We start from the raw sequence: 16,795 nt of genomic DNA on the forward strand, positions 1-16,795 counted from the left end.
AGAAGGGAGGGGGGCATTTCTGCCAGCTTGAACTTGAAAATCTTTAAAGAGATTTTGAGTTGAGTTAAAAATCAGAAAGTTCAGGGCTCAATTTCCAGCTAGAGCAGAACAAGGCACTCCCCTTTAACCCAGTGCACAGAGAAACCCCACTCAGCAGCACTCACTAATTGTCCTGATTGCTTTTCTCCCTGAGCTGGCTCTCAGCACATGGAACCAGAGCAGAGCTCTCCCCTCTGACCGTGCCCCAGACAGCTCCAGGGAAGATGATGCTTGAAGACAAGGAAATTTTATTCCTCCAAGAATCCAGCACACACCACTCCCCTCTCCCCTTTGCAGAAAAGTGTCTGCTAACAAAATTTATCTGCAGCATCAGAGGAGCAGCAGGATCCCTGCCCTCCGGCAAAGAGAGGAGGATCAGAATGGGATTTCTGTGCAAACACGAAGAGAATCCCAACTTCCCTCGCACGAGAGCAGCCCCATCCTCTGAGCCAGGCAGTTAAATATTGAAGGAAAGGCATGCAGCAGCTCTGATTATGTGGAACAAAAATTAATTGAGGGCATAAGTCTCCGATTGGGCTCTCAATTTATTTTTTTCCACAGCACATTACATGGGAGTGGGGATTGCAGTGCAGACACCTGCAGGGAAAGCAGCCCGACCCCATCTGTGACAGTGATATTACCTCTTTTTATTTGTTTTTCTGGTTAGAGCTTCCATTTTTTATCAACCCTGCCACAGACAGATGTGTGGAGGCTTCCAAAACTGCATCCCTCTTCCTGACATTTTCAGCTACACATTGAGAGATCTGTAATTTGGAAAACAACAATTTTCCCTCAAAACAGGCTTGAAAATGAGACATGGGGAAAAATAAATAAAAAAAAAAAAAAGGCAAACCCAAAGCTAATTTCCAACAGAATCTCAAAAACACCACTGGAAAAGCCCACACCCTTCCCTCAAGATATAAATTACAACCCTGTTCACACCCTCACCCCACTCTTTTTAACAGAAATCCTTCCATTGTTTAAAGCCATTTACACATATTTTGGCCTACGGAATAAAAAATAATCCTAGGAACAGCCCTATTGTGGCACAGCAACAAGCTAGATAAGTGCTTGGATTTTCCATTTGCAGCTCCTGGGCACCTCAGGCCGTGCCAGGGGGATGTGCCAGCAGCAGGGAGGGCTCCTGCAGGGTCCCAGCAATGCACAGGGATGGGAATTCCCACTCCAGACATCCCCCATGCAGATGTGCACCCCGAGGGCTGTGCCTTCTTACAGGGAGTTACCATCCAGCAGGACTGCATTCCACAATTTTTATTGATTTTCTGGGGTTTTTGCCACCAGAAGAAAGCCCTGCCTTGCTGGTCCCTTTCCAAGGAAAGGTGAGATTCTGTCACCTTTGTGGCACCACGGTGACAAAGCCACTGATTGGCAGAATTTAAAAGCATTTGCTACACACCTGACAGCAGGACTATTGATTTTGTGGGAGATTTATGAGAGGATTCTCTTCCCAACCATCTGATCCATCCATTTTAAGCAGCGGTTGCATTTAATTACCACTAACAAAATGCTCTCAACCCTAAAGCTTATGGACATTATTGACATTATAACAATTCCAATAATCCTCAAAAGGCCTTAACAAAATAAGATACAATAACACCCTCTGAGCCATCCTTCATCCATCAGGGAGCCTGTACAGCTGCTCAGGATGGTGTTACCCTCCTGCCTCGGCTGAGCAGGGACAGCAGGGTGTCCACAGGAGAGTAAAGAGGTGAGACTTTGGGCAAAATTAATTATCCATGTGACAGCGTGGGATGCTTTGTTCCAGACAGCTCAAACATCTGGATTTGCTGTCTAGGGTTTAACCCTTATACCTTGGTGAACTCCACAATGACTTCTTGACCTAAACCACACACAGGTCACCAAAAAATTAATCCTCCAGTCCCCCCAGATTCTGCAGGTCAAGTTTGGCCCCCAGCATGCAAGAAGGGACCCTGAGGCTGCTGATCCAACACTTACAGACCCCCCCGCAGCACCCTATAGCTGCTATAGGGTACCAGGGCCAGCCCACTCACAGCAGCGCCCACCATCAGCACCAGGGCAAGCCAGGCTGCTTTCCCTGGGAGCCTGCAGGAACATTACAAGAGCATCTTCTAGAAAGTGGGAGCACAATACTGGAAGAGGACAAAGGCTCCTTAAGATGCAGATGAGCAGAAAGCTGCACGGGGAAAGGGAAGCAGCACCGCCTCTCCCTGCCCGCCCGCTCCGGAGGAACTCGCCTTATCTCACATGCGAGCCAGGAGATGGAAACGAAGTGTTTAGCTAGCAGAATGCTAACAAAACCTTAGCACGGCTCTCTGCGGCGCCAACATCGCCAGTTTCACTCTGAAATCAGACTCTGGGAGCAGCTTGCCACTGCCTTGCTTGCGAGGCAGAATTTCTGTTGCTGAAGAACCTTTATTTTTATCAACCCGCGCGTCACCATACGTGCCCTACTTTCTGTGCTTTCTGCATCTCCTCTTGGCCACAGTCAGGGTGGTTGTTGGCTTGACTCGCTGCTCTGACAATACAATTGCTCTGACATCTAGTTTAATCAAATATTTACCACTTACTCGTTTGAAAATAGGGTTTCTGATACTTTAGATTAACTTGACTTGCGAGCATGGAACCAGAATTACTGGTACAGCAATTCACCAGTCCAGTTCTTACTTTGCTTCTGCCATTTCTGGGATTACCAGCACAAGGACTCTGCTGCCACAGGCCAAGGAGGACAAAGGGAAACCTCGGAAAACCTTTGAGAACCTCAGCCATTGATGAGCCCAATATTCAGACATTCTTCTCTGCTGTTCCAATGTGCAAACAGTCAGAGCAGCCCAGGAGAGACTCTTTCCAAAGATACCAAGATTTAAACGCCTCAGCTGGGAAGAATGGCTGCTCTTAGGTGTGGTGGTGCTCACAGGGGTCCCAGGAAGAGTGAAGAGATGAGGACCTGACTCCATGTTTCAGAAGGCTGATTCATTATTTTATGATATGTATTATATTAAAACCATACTAAAAGAATGGAAGAAAGGATTTCATCAAGAAGGCTTGCAAGGAAAGGAAAAAAACGCAATGATAACAAAAGCTTGAGACTCTCAGAGAGTCCGAGACACCTGACTGTGATTGGTCATTAATTAGAAAGAACCCCATGAGACCAATCACAGATGCACCTGTTGCATTCCACAGCAGCAGATAACCATTGTTTACATTTTGTTCCTGAGGCCTCTTAGCCTCTTGAGAGAAAAAATCCTAAGGAAAGGATTTTTCATAAAATGCGGCTGTGACACTTAGGGAAGAGTTTCTGCAGGGCTTCCTGGGCAGAGGTGCCAGCCCTGCCATTTGGTAGGTACCTCACTTGAATGTTTGTTCTGAGAAGAAATGTTCTTTGGATGGCAGAAAAACCAGTGCAGAAGTCAAATTCAGGTAACAGGGGCACCTTAAGGCCTGAAATCTGACCTGCTCCAGCAGATGGTGGGGATGACCCTTCTGCATCCCACTGACAGCCCTGCAGCCCTGCTCCCCCCCACTGCTTTGGGGGGCTAAGCAAAGCCCACCCTGTACAAAACCCACTTAACTTCACATGGCAGATGAACTCTTGCTTGACACCTCACTAGTAAAAAGCCACGTCCTCCACAAATCCCTAAATCTTAGCATAGCCCCACCAAGGAGGGAAAATGAAGGTGTTACTGGACACCTCACAGCCAGCACAGGGTTCTCCTCCTGCCATCCTTCACCTTTCTCCTTGGAGGAGTATCTGACCTTTGAGTTGCTGTGCCAGTTACCAAGCAGAATCTGTGCCCATGAAATGCTGCCAAACTCCAACATCACCACATGGAGCACCTCAGAGCAAGGTCTGATACTTGGGGTTTTCCCTTATGGGTCATTAAGGATGCCATAACATCATATGGAGCAGCTGGGATAAAATTAAGGCAACTGGCCCTGATGAATGGAGCTGTGCATCCCCATCCTTCCCTCCTGAGCTGTCCTCTCTTCCAGAAATACCCAACCTGCAACTCCTGCCCCTCCCAGCTCAAGGGCAGAGCAGCAAGACATGGCAGACCCTCACCTACAAAGCAGGACAAGAGCAAACTCCCAAGGAAGGTCTCTTGGCAGCTCAGGCTGAGAGAAAAGGAGGGGGAGAGTTGCTGCCAGCTTGTTTGTGTGCACTTAGGGTGGCATTCCCAGCCCTGTAATTGTTGCATAATGAATTTAGCAATGGAGTTCAAGAGCAATGAATCATTCAGGCCAAGAAAGCATGAGTCAGCTCCCCAAGAATCAGGAGATGTTAAAATTACATACATTTAACTTGAGCTTGACAAATCCAGAGGAGCAATGTCCCAGCAGCACAACTCAAACCATCATGCCATACTCACTGCTCCTCCTCATGGATACAAGACCACAGCAGCACCAGAGCAGAACCACTGCAAATAATTTACACCTTTCACCCCTGGCCAGCCCAAGTTATCAGCCCAAGCTCTGAAAAACCACCTGATGCTGCCTCTCAGCTGCTGCTCACACTGACTCACTGAGAAAGGTGGCAAGCCTGAGAAAAGCTCTTTGCACAATCCTGAGCACTCAGGATGCTCATTTCACTGAGTGCCACCTGCTCAGGAGCTGGATGGGGACAGGGGAGGGTGGCAGAGGTGGCTGTGGGAGCTGCAGTCAGGCTGTTGGAGCAAAGCACAGAGCTGGGGTGGGAAAGGAGCACAGATCTCTGTCAGGGATTAAGAATGAAACAGGGCAGATTCATGACAGAGAAGGATGCCTGAATTAAGGAGTGTGTGTGGATGCAGAGAAGACTTCAGGAAAAAGGTGTTTTCCTGGCTCTGGTAGGGATCCTGCTTGAGCCATGCCCTGTATTTTGCATTTACAGGGCCTGCATAGATGGAAGGAAAGTTGAAGTGAGATAGGGCGCGAATTCAAAGCAGAACAACTATTCTGGGTTAACTCCCCAGGTGGCTTCTTATTCTAGAGTGGCAGTACCTTTTTCTAGTTTAACTCACTGTAAAAATAGATTAGGCCAACGGTTCTCATCTGCAAGGCCATGGTAGCTGGCCTGCTGCTTTTAGAGCATCCTTAATTGGAGCCTGGCTATGGGGACACGGGGGGCTCTGGGTGCAGGTGTGGTACTCTCAATTTGGGAACATCACATTAACTCAAACCAGGAGAAAAACAACCACCTGCAGGAGTGTCTGCACTGCCACAGGGCTGTCCCTCGGCAGGTGCACAGGACACACAAGGCAGTTATCATTGCATTCTTTTCCTTTCCTTGCAAGCCTTCTGATGAAATCCTTTCTTCTATTCTTTTAGTATAGTTTTAATATAATATATATCATAAAATAATAAATCAGCCTTCTGAAACATGGAGTCAGATCCTCATCTCTTCCCTCTTCCCGGGACCCCTGTGAACACCACCACACCTTCCTGCAGTGCTCTCTGCCCACCATAACCAAACAGCACTGCAGCAGACCCACACCTGCCCTTTACAGCACCCCAAGGCCTCCTTGTAATGCCATTTTTGTTTGAGGTTCCTTTGAATTTACCATTTATCAAGCTTCCATTTAGCCCCGTTAATCACAGCCTATCAAAGCTCTTTCAAATGCAAACACGGAAATGTACCCAGCAACTGCACTCCTCCCGTTTATCCTCCTCCTGCTGGAATTATGGAGGGCTACAAAGCAGGAACGCCAACCCACCTGTCTCATGCTTTTCAACCACTTCCCATGGGATGAAATCAGCTGACTATTCTGGAAAAAAACCAGACTGATCTCTTTCCCTGCCAGCTAGCAACATTCAAGGAGAGCAAACAATGTGTTGTGCAGGAGAAAGAGCATCCCTGTGAAAGTCAAGGGGAGAGGCAGATGGGCGGCTCCAGCAGCTCAGCACCTGCAGCAGCACATGGATGCTGTCTCTGGGAGCAGGGACAGCCAAGCCACCTTTGTCACAGGCTGTGCATTTCCTAGCTGGGCCTCTAGAGCCATGGATCTCACAGCTCACTTAATCCCCGTCAAACGATACACCATTTTTTTTTTTTGCTTTGTTTAGGTATTAAGGCTTAGCCTTCCTCAAGCTATTCATTCCTTTTCCTCAGTGCCTACGTGGCTGTTAACCCCAGTGCTGACATGCTTCTGAGAGCTGCCAGGAACAGCTCTGTCAGGAGGAGCCACATCACCCTGCAGGTGTCGTTTGTCCAGAGAGCAGCGCCGAGTCCTGACTCAGTCCTGTCAGAGCCCCACTGACAAACCCTTGCCCACTGCTGTGAGACCCACCGTGCTGCATTCATTCCTCTCCCCTCCCCAAGTCTGACAGCTTTGCTGCTGCTCTTTGCTCAAGCCAAGCCCAGCACACTGTCCTGATTTCATCCCTGGGAGCTATCCTGATTTCAGGGGTGAGGTGCAGGTGATTCCCAAGCACCATCAGCTGCCCCTGGTGCTGCTGCCGTGGCCAAGCACCCCATGCTCCACTCTGAGCCTGCAGCTGAGCAGGACCTGACCTAGGAGTGGGCTTTGCCTTACTCAGAGCTGGACCCAGCTTGCTGTGGTACCACCCTGCACCTTCACCCAGCCAGCAAAGCACCCGGGCTCCACCGTCCTTTCAGGAGCAGCACCTGCAGAGAAAACCTTTCAAAATATACTATCTCTCCATATATAAAGAAAAAACACATTGGATGGTAAAAAGTTACAGTCTACAACTGTGCAAGCTCTACACAAGGCTCTGGCAAGCAGCAGAGCTGGTGAGGGGCTGTGGAGGGGAATGTGCAGGGGAGCGCTCGGGAAGGAGACAAGGAGAGACAAGCAGATTAATAGAAGACGACAGATTTCTAGTAAGATTGTGATAAGCCTCTTGAAACTTCCCTAAAGGATGAGCCAGCTGGCAAGCCCATCCTCGGAGGTGGTGTAAGTCGACTAACAGCCCTGCAAAAGCCACCAGCTGACCCCTTTCACACATCCCTGCTCACTCCTGCAGCTGCCTAAGCACGGAAAGCTGAGCAGGCCACACCTGGATGTTCTACCCTGGCACCCACCTGCAGTTCCTTGCAGAAAAGCCACTGGCCCTGAACTGTTTAGAACAAGCAGCGAGGTCGGGCTGACCCCAGCACAGCACAGCTCACTGCCCTGCTCTGCTGGCACCCAGCACTGCCCACAAGGGGTTAACCCCAACCCCTGTCCCCAGTGTAGGGCCATGAAGCTGCCAGGCATCTCTGGGAAGTGGCACACGGCTCCTGGAAAGGGCTTTGCCAAAGCAGGGATGGGAATGGCAGGGTGATGAGCAGGACCCTGCATTATGCTTTGCTTTCCTTCCTAAATTCAGCTCTGCTGGGATCCCCCCAGAGCCAAGTCCTGCAAAAACACCACACCCCAGTGAACAGGTTTAACCTCTGAGGAGGAAGAGGAGAGGGCTATCCACAGGGGAAGGCAAGCCTGAAGAGTGAAGATTTTTACCCTTCAAAGGACAATACCTTCCAAACCTGCTGGAGATGCAGTGGACACCACACCCAGGTATGGCCAAAAGAAGGAGTTCACTGTGTCCCCTTGCCAGTGCCACAACAAAACCCTGTCACTGCCTGAAACTGGAGCTCTCACCTGGAGCATCCTCCTCAGGATAATGAACAGCAGCAGCCAGTTTATTTGGTATCAGGCAAGTTTTTCTTCTTAGGCCAATTAGCTGCTGATATAATTTGCCCACCGAGGTCACTGAATCATCATTTAGCAGTTTCAAAGGAGATGAGATGAACTGCAGGCCAATTTCCCCCCTCCAGTTCAATGAGTGATTCAAAATGCAGTTAATGATGGTGGCTCATAAGTATCTGGCAGAGGATTTGAGAGAGCAATTTATTGCCCAAAAAGAGCTTGATCTCTTTCAGCCAAAGCAGCTCAGCTGGTGAAGATGTGGGATGTGATTTTGCCACCTTGCTTGACATTTGTTAAATACTCAAGAGCTGCAAAACTTAAGTCAGACACAAAAAGAAAAAGGAGATGACCCAAAATCAGGGTAAGGAAGGTCACAGTTAAAATTCACCCTGTCACCAGCAGGCAAGAGACCTTTCAAAGGATGAGGAAAAGAACCAAGTAATAACCAACAAGACTTTCAGCACAAATCCTGCATTTTTGTGAGTTTATATAAGATAAAAATGAGACACCCCCTCATCCACAAAAGCTTCATTATTTGTCAACCTCAGGCTTCGTAACCAGTAAACACTGGTTGATGTTTTTCTTCTTGCTGGATGAAATGTGCCTAGAGGCAACAGGCATTTTATAAATTATTAAACCAAGGGAAAATAGGGTTCCAACAAAGTGACTGCAGAAGCACTGAGGAGTTGGTACAATTGGTACCAGCACACTTACACAGAGTCATTTTTCCTACAACAACTGACTCAACAACAAGACATTGTTAGAAATGCACATCCTGGACACGTGGTCTTGATGGCAAAAAGAAGATGTGATATCTCAGCATTTCATCACATCCATCACACATATCTGGAGCTCAACACTTTAAACCTTATTTTTCTTACTAAATAGTCACTTAGGTTTTTCAGTCAGAGGGAAAATTAGCTTTTTTTTTTTTTAATTCCAACCTCATGAGAGATCTTAGGATATAAAGCAAAACCCTTGAAAATACTGTAATAAGAGTATTATAATATCATCCATCTTTTTTTTATTGAACCCATAGCATTGAGAAGGAAAGGAAGGAAAAAACATGAATGAAAAAAGTATTCACTATCAGGGTTTAATAAATTACATCTCTCACAACAAACACAACCCACCTCCAGACTAAGTTCTGTTCCAGCCAGCAAAAACCCTTCTGCTTTCTGCCATAACAGCACTTGGCCCTTCCATCTGTGAAAAACCACTTAGCAGTAATGGCAGGGCTCAGGACAGCAGGTCAGGGGAGGCTGGGTCAAGGTGACAGCGAGGGCAGCCCGGGCAGCCGCTGCTCCCGAGCTTCCCTGAGGGTTTGTTAGGGAACAGGAGGGAGCAGAGACGGGTTTGGGGTTTTTTGTTTTTTTGGTTTTTTTTTCAGGTTTGTGAACCCTCTCCTTTCTCTGATAATTTGTGAAAAGCCACTTTTCCAGCTATTACCCTACTGCAGTTTGAAGCATCTTCCTCCTCCTCCCCGAGCGCTTTTCACCGTGCAGAACAGATCTTATCACGATAAGCAAATAGAGATAAACCAGAATTTGGTGGCTTGTCAGTCAACCAAAAGCATCTCTGCCACCAGTGCCACCTCAGGCCCTGGTGCTGGAGAAGGGGCTGAAGTTCAGACTGAAGTTCCCCGGGTCAGCCAGAGCCTGAAGGAGCCTGTCCCCAAAAGCCCTTCACCCCACCTGAAATCAGCACTTGCAACGCCAATTTCAGCAATTACGGTTGCTTGTATTTACGCTACCTCGAGTCCATTTCTTCCACACCCCTTTCGTGCCAGGAGGGCTCGGAATTCCACATGCAGCGAGCAAAACCCACCCACGAACATCCCAGAACACCCCCAGCGACCCGCGCTGCAAACACCGCTACAACCCGAGCCACAAAGCTGCGCGGAGAGAGCGAGGGGGAAGGAACATCCTCATCATCCGTGTGCCAGGGAAGGGGCCGGGCTGAGCCGGGCTGGGCTGAACCCAGCCGGGCTGAGCCGAGCCGGGCTGAGCCGAGCCGGGGCTGAGCCGTGCGGGGCTGAGCCGTGCGGGGCTGAGCCAGCTCCAGGCTGGAGTTCCCCAAACTCCGCCGTGCCTACAGCAGGAACCGCGCCCGCCCGCGCTCGCAGCACCCCCGCACCATCCCCGGCCGGACCGAGCCGGACCGAACCGAGCCAGCCCCGATCCCCGCCCGGCCCCGGCCGCGCACTCACCGCGGAGCTGCGCGCAGCCAGCCCGGCCCCGCAGCGCGGAGCGGAGCGGAGCGCAGGGAAGCGCAGGGAGGCAGCGGCGCCGCGCAGAGCCGGTCCCCGCCCGCCTCCGGCCCCGGTTGCGGCCGCAGCTCCGCCCCGAGGAGGGGCCGGGGCCGGAGGCGGGCGGGGAGCGGCGCCCGCCCCGCAGGTGAAGGCGCGGAGCATCCCCGGGGATGCTGCGGGAGCGGCCGCTGCGGGCTCCGGGCACAGAGGGATCGGCCGCGTGGGGCGGGCGGGGCGGTTTCTGTCGCCGGGAGGGGTAATTAGGATAAATAAATACATATATTTTTTTAAAAAACCTCTTTGAATTTCGTTGGAAGGTCGCGCCCCTGCCTGCCTGCCCGCCCAGCTGCCTGTGGGTAAGGTTTACCTTGACTTTTGGCTTAGCACAAGGATGCTGCTGCCCCCACTGAGGCTGGAAGGTGGATATGTGGTTTAGAAACTCTTTTGCCAGGGTTTTTGGCATGAATATCTGAGCCTGGCTGCAGGTTCCTATTTGCTGGGATATGTTCCTATATGATGGGGTTACAGAGAATTTTTTAGGAGGAACAACCCCCCCCCCAGTGCTCTGTAACATTGCTCTAAACGCAGTGACTGATACCAAAATCAAAGGCTGTTCCTGAAGTGTTCCGTATGCCAGTTTTATAGGCAGATAAGAGCCATTGCCAGGAGTCAAACCAGTCACTGGAGCTGGGAGAGAAGCCAAGAAGCCTCCTGGGGCAGGGAGTGGCACTGGGGAGCCCACACTCACCCACTGGGAGCAGAGCAGATTCCTCATGCTGCTGTCAGATATTTTGTCTGGGATCAGTGGCATTTTCCAGGGTGCAATGTGTTTCAGAAGTTTGGAGGATTAATCACCATGGACTCTATTTCTCCTTGGGTAAGAGCCTCCTCCCAGGATGAGCAGATCCATGGGGAGCAGCTCTGACACTGAGCTGTGGGGTTTCACTGAAACCCTTCTAGCCCAAGAGAGGCCTTTAGGTTCAAAATGTGAGTCACTCCCTGAAACAGGACTAGGTGTAGGTAAGTGTTCGTGGGTAACAAACCTGAATCTTTGCAGTTTACAGGAGTGTGAGACACCATCCACAGCGTGAAAGTCTGCCTAAGGTGGGAGCTTTCTCTGACATGAGATTGAAGCTCTGTCCAGAATTCTCTTATTACTACTGCAGCGTGGCAGAACCCCAGTTTAGGAGTCAGCAAGCGACCCGCAGAGACATGGCTTAACTGCAAAACTTGTTTATTGCTGCCTCTATGCGTGCAAAAATCTGAAAACAAAGCTGATGAGAAGAAAGTGCATCTGTATTCCCCTCCTCTCTGTATCCACAGGGCTATAGGTTCAGGATGGACGGAATGGGAAGAGCTTTGGCCACGTTAGAGGTTAATTACAGACTTAGCTCAGCAGCCAGGACCTTGGCAGCCCTGGGCTGCGCAGGGTGGAGGCGGCTCTCCAAAGCCGAGCCTGGCAGCAGGAGCCTTAGCCCAGGGCACTGGAGAGCTCAGCAACTTTGCATCAGCCTCTGAAGTCCATAATTCAGTTGTCTGTTTATTGAAATTGTGTTGTAAGCACAGCTGCTTTCTGAGGCACGTATGGAAATGAAGGGGGAGTCTCATAAACGCCCTGGCCCTGCGCCAGACCGGTGAGTCAGCGTAAAGAGCTGGAACGCAGCTTAACAGCTACAAGATAAAAAACCCCTAAAATATCCTCAAAATTGCCCTCACATCCCCCACCCCACCCCCTTTCTGTTCAAATTTGGGTATCAGCATTGTTATTGGGAAGATAAGGACAGCTACAGCCTCAGCAGGATCTTGCAGTGCCCAGGGCCTGGGATGGGAGAAGGTGGAGACCTTCAGGGCAGAGAGAGGGCTGAGCTCATCTGAGAGCCTGCAGGTATCTGCATCATCCTCGTTCCTTCTGGCAAATCAAAGCCTTTGCTTCAGTTGCCAATGCAAAGATTTGGAGCTAGAAGAGAAATACAATGTTTGTTTACTAATATAGTCAAAATTCACGGCATCAAGTTTTCTTTTTTTTTCCCAGTACAAATAAAATTTTGCAGAGACCTAAGTTAAGAAAAAAAAAAGACAATTCAAAGGTGAACTTGCACAAAAAGCACCACTAAAGCAACCAGCAGTTTCAAAGACTCAGTTCCTAGATTCCTCTTCCTCATGCAGCATTCAATCCAATTTCCCAGGTAGCTTTGGTCACTCAATCTCCTTTCTTCAGGGAGCTCCCTATTTGCTGGAAATATTTCACCCAGGCCTAAGAAGGGGATTTTTCTCTTGTGCTTTCATAGTTCATAAGTTGCTCAGTGGCCAGAGGAGCCTCCTGGATTAAACAAGCAGGTGGAAATTTGCAGTGGCTGAAGGACACTAAGCAGTCCCTGTGCCTTGGATGCACAGAAGGAGCTGCCACGGGCTGTGCTGGAAGTTTAAAATGAAGAAATGAGGTGACAGCAGAACTGCAGGCATGCAGGACACACGGTGCAGGCTCTGGTCTCTGCTCCAGCATGCAGTGCTGCTGTCAGCCTGTCAAACACACAGCTGGGCACAGCTGGGCTGCAGCCCCACAGAGGGCTCAGGGTGCTGCTGTGTTTTCCTCTCCCCTCCTCAATTTGTGCTCCCAATCTCTGCAGTTTTTGTGCCCTGGCAAAGTTCTCCTTTCGTGGTGTTTCAAGGTCTCCTGGTGAGTTTGTTTGACTCCAGCGCAGAGCTGCTGTCAGATGGAGAGCGAGCTGCCCATGTCCTCACTTAAACCTGCTGTGAAGAGGCTCTGCAGAGCAGAGGAACGTGTCCTCTCCCTGCTTGCACATCCACACACCCCTGGGAATGCCCGTGGGCACCCTGGCAGCACCCCGACGGCTGGGGAGGAGGAACAAGGCATGAGACAACAAATGAAGGCAGAAGTTGGCCACGGCTGGTCTGAGCACCAGGGCTCACCCAGGGCAGGAGGTGAAGCCAAGGGAGGCACAGAAAGCGCTGGGAGGGTGCTGGGAAGGAAGGTGGGTAAAACAGGGATGGGGAAACAGAAGGAAATGGGCAAACTTGCAGATGAGGGCAGGTTTTGAGCACAGATAGTGGGAGGAAATCAGTGGTGCAGCACAAGGGGAACTGCGGGGTGGTGGGAGGGGAGGAGTGATCCAGCTGTGGGGTGTGGGTTCTCCAGAAGGCAACAGCAAGAAAAGGAAATGATGTTCAGGCCAGACTGTTGCCAGTGGTGAAAACATATCATAGAGAAAGATTCATGAGTAAGAACACTGACATTGATTATTCTCAGTTAAACAAACAAACAAACAAACAAAGAATTCAAGGGCTTGAAAAGTGCTGATGTCATGGGAAAGCTCTCAAATGTCTCACATGTGGAATAAAAACCAGAGTCTGGCTTAAAAAGGAAAATTAGATGAAGGAAACCAGTAAGAGAAGAGAGGACACAGGAGGGCACCAAGGGAAAGGTGAAAGTAGCAGCAGAACTGAGGGACTAAAAGAGACAGAGGGGTAGATCTGGGATATTCATGCTGATTTCAGTAGAAGGTCAGGAGAGGATATAAGAGATTAGCTGAGAATAATCCAGGATGCAAAACCAAGGTGCATTCATCTGGTACAGCTGAATTAAAAAGTGCTGCAGCAAGAAAAGTCAAAGGTAACTGATATTTCATGTTCCAGCTTCAGATTAGTAAAAAACATTGCAAAGGTTGGTGGGAGGGGCTGTGACCTTGAGGACATCACCTGCACCAGGAAAGTCCACACCTGCACCAGGAAAGTCCACATCTGCACCAGGAAAGTCCACACCAAACTGGGCAGTGACTGGCACCAGGAATTCCCAGCACACCAGGAAACTCTCCAAGTGTATCCTCACCACTGCAGGAAAATTGAGACGTGGGATGGTGCCAGTGGCAGTTTGTACCTTGTAAATAAACCAAAAGAAGATAAAAGGATTAATTGATTAATCCCCAATATTAATTGATCAAACCCCAATATGATAAGAGTGTACAGCACACCCTTATCACAGGCTGCCACTCACTCCTCCTCTTCTGCAGGCACAAAGGCCAACTCGCAGCAGGCAGAACATTCAGTGCCAGCCCCAGCACTCAGCAAGGCACTGAAAGCTGCACTGTCACACCAGGACCTTCCCAGCATGGTCACCTGCAGGCATAAGAGCCAGGAGCAGGTCTGGAAAGAAAAACCTCTCTAAACCCACAAAGAGCCAGGACCAGGCTGAGCTATGAAGGATTTCAAGCCTTGGCAGGAAGGAAACATTACAGGCTGGTGGGCAAAGATCCACAGCTTGCAAGGTCACAAGTCAAAATCCCTGTGCTCAGGAGCTGCCTGCTCACCAGGGTGAAGCTGTGTCCCAGTTATCAGCAGTAATTTGTTATTTTCTCCTCCTCATCCTCGGGCTGAAGCAATGGGCACTGCCTGCCCCACCTTGCCAGGGGTGCCTGCAGCCAGAGCAGTGCCCTGGTGCCAGCTGAGCAATCTGTGGGGTCACCTGAGTGCCTGGCATGGAATCCTCTGGGGTTTGCTTTGGGGGGATTTGCTCTGGAGGTGGTTTTCTCTCCCCACTGTGCACAGGAGCTGCAGTGACCAGCAGGGATTGCACTGCAGCACAGCACAGCCCTGCAGCCCTGGTTTTATCCCACATTTAACCCCTACCCCTTCTCCAGTGCCCCCAATCCCTGCTGGGGCCCCCCTCCTGCTGCAGCATGTGGGGTGAGTGCCATCTCATCCAGAACTTTCTGGAAGGACCACCCAGACAGCTCCAAGCATTTCTCCCTGTCCATAGTTTGGGAGATGAAAACCTTTTATACTGCTACAGCTTGTTTCCTTCCTCTCACCCTCACAGGGCACTTTAATACCTGTTATTTACAATCTTCACTGCATTTTGGGGAAATTATTCACAAAGGTCATCTCAAGGTGCAAACTTTGTACCTGGATGGAAACTTTGAAGGTCAGCAGTAAGCTGGTTTATGTTTATTACAGACCAGAACATGAAAGCACAACGTTGCTGGTGCACTGACACACTGGCAATAGACTGATATCAGGGATTTTAAAGGTCACAGCTGCTCATGAGGAGGGGAACCTCAAAATGCAGTTTCCAAAAAGAGGGAATCAGAACAAGACCCTCTGGGTACCTGAAACCAGGCCATGCTGGACAGTTCTGGTGTCAGTGATGAAGGTTTTTAGGAAGAAATATCACATCAGACGCAGCAGGATGCTTCTAAAATATCTCAGCAAAGGGCTACTGAAAGATGCTTTAGCATTTAGATGAGAAAATGCTGTTTTATTTGCAATTCTCCCTCCTGATAGCATCCTTGAATCTCTCAGTTTCTGGCCTTGAGGAAATCACCCAGCCCATAATTCACTTGTGGAACAGGGTGGGCCTTCACCTGTAGTTCACAAAGCTGATGGAAATTTGGAGAACAATGGCCCTGCTCCTGTTCTCCAGCCTGGGAACCATGCCCAGAGAAAGCAGAGTCTTACACAAAACCCAGAGCAGAGCTGTGCCACCAGGTTTGGTACCCCTGCAAAATGGGGTCTGCACCATCCCCAAACACCTGCAGCACCACTCATTTCTCTAAATTCTGGTTTCTTTAATCTGTTAAAAAAGTCTGAGAATAAAGCCCTTGACCACAGGAACACAACAGTGTTAAGTTTAATGGCAAATGCAAACAACAGCAACACTGGTTTTGAAAGCAAATGTCACTTTTGCAGAGGGCTGTGGTTTAGAGGGAAAGTCAGGGCACTACCAGAGGAAAACCATGACATTTTCTACACAACCTTCGCACACTGGTCCCATTAAAGGCCCTTCCACCTTCTATTAGGCAGCCATTGATTGGAATTAATTAAAATATCTCCTGTGCACTGGACTTGAAACTCATCAGTGCTTTGTCATTATCTGTGAGCTTTCTCCCCAGTTAAAGCAAATATTGTCCAATAATCTGGTTTGCAGTAAGTGTACAGAACATTTAGCCACAAAATACCCTGTGGCATTCAGGTATTTGACAAGCTGGAGGGTTTAAGGGTGTGCCTGGCATTTCTGTTTAGATATACAACTGTGCAATGTATTTTTTAATCCAAGCTCACACAGAAACTTGGCCTCAGAACCCTTTGGAACAGAAAAACAGCAAACACGTTTCTGGAGCCATAACCTCAGGCCCTTGGCTTGTTCTGGCACTTAACCCTTGAGATGAACCAGCCTTGCTGTCCTTGCAGCCTGCTCATTCACCTGCTTCTGATGGCTGAGGAGCTTCACCTTCCAGTTTCCAGGTGGGTTTATTCTCAGGAATGTGCAAACCCAGGGCACACAGGGAATATTTCTCTGTCTGCTCTGGGGTGCCCTGACCCCCAGGGCAGCACTGACTTTGACCCTCACTCATGGAGAAAGTTTCCCAGACTTCAAGATAGACTGGAATCCACAAAAGTGTGAAATAGATTATAGAGAGAAGTGTAGGTGTATCACTTGGTGAGAAATTGAGGGTTTGGGATTTTTAATGTGTTGTGGATGGAAGCAAGATGGAGGGCACAGGGTGTCATCCTGGGTTTCTACTTCATGCTGCTTCTTCCTTCTTCATGGGTTTGGGTGGCATTTTGTAATTAGACAGAAAACTCTGCATTGCAGGCTTCCAGGGATCAGTTACTGGGTTAAAAAGAGAAAACTATTTTATTTGCTGGGAAATGTCCTGACAAAGGCAGGAATGATGAATCTGACTCCATGTTCTCAGAAGGTTCATTTATTACTTTATAATACTATATAATATTAAAGAATACTATACTATACTATACTAAAGAATACAGAAAGGACACTCACTGAATGCTAAAAAGGTAATAACGAAAACTGGTGACTCTCTCCAGAGTCCCGACACAGCTTGGCCCTGATTGGCCAAAG

The 16,795-nt window shown here is 49.3% G+C and overlaps 1 protein-coding gene across 2 annotated transcripts in view; it reads right to left on the reverse strand.

The window, feature by feature from the left end:
* Nucleotides 1–9,988, reverse strand: part of PPP1R16B (protein phosphatase 1 regulatory subunit 16B) — a 63,958-nt gene extending 53,970 nt beyond the window's left edge. Inside the window, exons 1-2 of one of the 2 annotated variants that reach the window (XM_064729614.1) lie at nucleotides 9,877–9,987; nucleotides 681–803 (exon numbers count right to left, since the gene is read on the reverse strand). The gene's annotated coding sequence lies outside the window, so the exon portion shown is untranslated. Of the gene's footprint in view, nucleotides 1–680; nucleotides 804–9,876 lie in introns of both variants that reach the window. The other variant, XM_064729613.1, reaches the window with a different exon arrangement.
* Between the last annotated feature and the right edge of the window lie 6,807 nt (nucleotides 9,989–16,795).

This window comes from Zonotrichia leucophrys, chromosome 20, assembly GCF_028769735.1.
Source record: "Zonotrichia leucophrys gambelii isolate GWCS_2022_RI chromosome 20, RI_Zleu_2.0, whole genome shotgun sequence".
Taxonomy (NCBI): Eukaryota; Metazoa; Chordata; class Aves; order Passeriformes; family Passerellidae; genus Zonotrichia; species Zonotrichia leucophrys.